This window comes from Vespa crabro, chromosome 13 (genome assembly GCF_910589235.1).
Source record: "Vespa crabro chromosome 13, iyVesCrab1.2, whole genome shotgun sequence".
NCBI lineage: Eukaryota > Metazoa > Arthropoda > Insecta > Hymenoptera > Vespidae > Vespa > Vespa crabro.
The window spans coordinates 5,484,939-5,489,402 of NC_060967.1; positions in this window are offsets into that span (position 1 = coordinate 5,484,939).

Genomic DNA, 4,464 nt, shown 5'->3' on the forward strand with positions numbered 1-4,464 from the left:
TGAAATACATGGAGTCTTATGGGAATATAGTGCCGAACGAATCGACCAATCGATTCCCGTCAAAAAACATAGACTAAGTAGAGCGTCGTGTTAATCGTATAAGTTTCCAATAAACTTTGACATTGGAAAAAGTTTCACCGCCCCAGCTCGGTGAGACTTTCGACTATTTCTCCCATTCGTATAGGTTTACAATAAGAAGACATTTCGTAATTTTTTTCTAAGTGACCCATTCGTATAAGTTTCATATTCGTTATAATACTTACGAATAATTCTCTTAGTACTTAGAAAAAGAAATGTACTCTTAACGAAAGAAGAATCAATCTCGTTCGTTCATTCGTATAACATTTTCGAAACTTAGTCTCGAATCGTACATTTTGTACGAATCGTGCTTTTTGGTCGAAACGTGCATTTTGGGCGAATCGTGCAAGCCGACCTATATGCTCCCTTATATATACCGATTATGCGGCCGAGTGGTCGGCGACACGCGGTGAAATACATGGAGTCTTATGGGAATATAGTGCCGAACGAATCGACCAATCGATTCCCGCCAAAAAACATAGACTAAGTAGAGCGTCGTGTTAATCGTATAAGTTTCCAATAAACTTTGACATTGGAAAAAGTTTCACCGCCACAGCTCGGTGAGACTTTCGACTATTTCTCCCATTCGTATAGGTTTACAATAAGAAGACATTTCGTAATTTTTTTCTAAGTGACCCATTCGTATAAGTTTCATATTCGTTATAATACTTACGAATAATTCTCTTAGTACTTAGAAAAAGAAATGTACTCTTAACGAAAGAAGAATCAATCTCGTTCGTTCATTCGTATAACATTTTCGAAACTTAGTCTCGAATCGTACATTTTGTACGAATCGTGCTTTTTGGTCGAAACGTGCATTTTGGGCGAATCGTGCAAGCCGACCAATATGCTCCCTTATATATACCGATTATGCGGCCGAGTGGTCGGCGACACGCGGTGAAATACATGGAGTCTTATGGGAATATAGTGCCGAACGAATCGACCAATCGATTCCCGTCAAAAAACATAGACTAAGTAGAGCGTCGTGTTAATCGTATAAGTTTCCAATAAACTTTGACATTGGAAAAAGTTTCACCGCCCCAGCTCGGTGAGACTTTCGACTATTTCTCCCATTCGTATAGGTTTACAATAAGAAGACATTTCGTAATTTTTTTCTAAGTGACCCATTCGTATAAGTTTCATATTCGTTATAATACTTACGAATAATTCTCTTAGTACTTAGAAAAAGAAATGTACTCTTAACGAAAGAAGAATCAATCTCGTTCGTTCATTCGTATAACATTTTCGAAACTTAGTCTCGAATCGTACATTTTGTACGAATCGTGCTTTTTGGTCGAAACGTGCATTTTGGGCGAATCGTGCAAGCCGACCTATATGCTCCCTTATATATACCGATTATGCGGCCGAGTGGTCGGCGACACGCGGTGAAATACATGGAGTCTTATGGGAATATAGTGCCGAACGAATCGACCAATCGATTCCCGCCAAAAAACATAGACTAAGTAGAGCGTCGTGTTAATCGTATAAGTTTCCAATAAACTTTGGCATTGGAAAAAGTTTCACCGCCCCAGCTCGGTGAGACTTTCGACTATTTCTCCCATTCGTATAGGTTTACAATAAGAAGACATTTCGTAATTTTTTTCTAAGTGACCCATTCGTATAAGTTTCATATTCGTTATAATACTTACGAATAATTCTCTTAGTACTTAGAAAAAGAAATGTACTCTTAACGAAAGAAGAATCAATCTCGTTCGTTCATTCGTATAACATTTTCGAAACTTAGTCTCGAATCGTACATTTTGTACGAATCGTGCTTTTTGGTCGAAACGTGCATTTTGGGCGAATCGTGCAAGCCGACCTATATGCTCCCTTATATATACCGATTATGCGGCCGAGTGGTCGGCGACACGCGGTGAAATACATGGAGTCTTATGGGAATATAGTGCCGAACGAATCGACCAATCGATTCCCGCCAAAAAACATAGACTAAGTAGAGCGTCGTGTTAATCGTATAAGTTTCCAATAAACTTTGGCATTGGAAAAAGTTTCACCGCCCCAGCTCGGTGAGACTTTCGACTATTTCTCCCATTCGTATAGGTTTACAATAAGAAGACATTTCGTAATTTTTTCTAAGTGACCCATTCGTATAAGTTTCATATTCGTTATAATACTTACGAATAATTCTCTTAGTACTTGGAAAAAGAAATGTACTCTTAACGACAGGAGAATCAATCTCGTTCGTTCATTCGTATAACATTTTCGAAACTTAGTCTCGAATCGTACATTTTGTACGAATCGTGCTTTTTGGTCGAAACGTGCATTTTGGGCGAATCGTGCAAGCCGACCTATATGCTCCCTTATATATACCGATTATGCGGCCGAGTGGTCGGCGACACGCGGTGAAATACATGGAGTCTTATGGGAATATAGTGCCGAACGAATCGACCAATCGATTCCCGTCAAAAAACATAGACTAAGTAGAGCGTCGTGTTAATCGTATAAGTTTCCAATAAACTTTGACATTGGAAAAAGTTTCACCGCCACAGCTCGGTGAGACTTTCGACTATTTCTCCCATTCGTATAGGTTTACAATAAGAAGACATTTCGTAATTTTTTTCTAAGTGACCCATTCGTATAAGTTTCATATTCGTTATAATACTTACGAATAATTCTCTTAGTACTTAGAAAAAGAAATGTACTCTTAACGAAAGAAGAATCAATCTCGTTCGTTCATTCGTATAACATTTTCGAAACTTAGTCTCGAATCGTACATTTTGTACGAATCGTGCTTTTTGGTCGAAACGTGCATTTTGGGCGAATCGTGCAAGCCGACCTATATGCTCCCTTATATATACCGATTATGCGGCCGAGTGGTCGGCGACACGCGGTGAAATACATGGAGTCTTATGGGAATATAGTGCCGAACGAATCGACCAATCGATTCCCGCCAAAAAACATAGACTAAGTAGAGCGTCGTGTTAATCGTATAAGTTTCCAATAAACTTTGGCATTGGAAAAAGTTTCACCGCCCCAGCTCGGTGAGACTTTAGACTATTTCTCCCATTCGTATAAGTTTCATATTCGTTATAATACTTACGAATAATTCTCTTAGTACTTAGAAAAAGAAATGTACTCTTAACGACAGGAGAATCAATCGTTCGTTCATTCGTATAACATTTTCGAAACTTAGTCTCGAATCGTACATTATGTACGAATCGTGCGTTTTGGTCGAATCGTACATTTTGGTCGAAACGTGCATTTTGGGCGAATCATGCGTTTCGAAATAATCATGCACTTTGGGCGAATCGTGCATTTTGGTCGAATCGAGCATTTCGAACGATTCGCCAATTTTGGTCTTTTCGTGCAAGCCGAAACATACGTTCCCTTATATATACCGATTATGCGGCCGAGTGGTCGGCGACACACGGTGAAATACATGGAGTCTTATGGGAATAAAGTGCCAAACGAAAAGACCAATTTTTAAAAACTTTGTTTATTGAGCTCCTATACATTACTAAACGTTTCCTCACGTTTAAACACATTATTATTAACAAAAGTAACATAAAAAAAAATAAAAATTATAAATAATATTGCAAATTAAAAATATATTATTGGCAAAAAAACATTTGTTTTTGAAATCGATTTTTTTAATAAACCAAATAATTAATACGTATCTAATTAAGTAATCCTATGTTATAACATTGTCATTTTTAACATCCTTAATTAACAAATGGATAAAAAGTGTAGTTTTATAGATTTTTCAAAACAAATCGATGGATACGCTTTATTTAACGTTCCTTCGTCGATACAATACGCTTTTATTGTTAAAAATTTATTAATTTGCAATAACAATTGTTATTAACAAATAATCGACAAAAACGATATTTTCATTCTTCCGATCGACAATGTCAAATAAAAAAACGATATAGTGATGTATAACAAAGTTCCCATTTTACGCCTTAATTAACAAATGGATAAAAAGTAGAGTTTTATAGATTTTTCAAAACAAATCGTTGGATACGCTTTATTTAACGTTCCTTCGTCGATACAACACGCTTTTATTGTTAAAAATTTATTAATTTGCAATAACAATTGTTATTAACAAATAATCGACAAAAACGATATTTTCATTGTTCCGATCGATAATGTCAAATAAAAAAACGATATAGTGATGTATAACAAAGTTCTCGTTGAACGCCTTAATTAACAAATGGATAAAAAGTAGAGTTTTATAGATTTTTCAAAACAAATCGATGGATACGCTTTATTTAACGTTCCTTCGTCGATACAATACGCTTTTATTGTTAAAAATTTATTAATTTGCAATAACAATTGTTATTAACAAATAATCGACAAAAACGATATTTTCATTCTTCCGATCGATAATGTCAAATAAAAAAACGATATAGTGATGTATAACAAAGT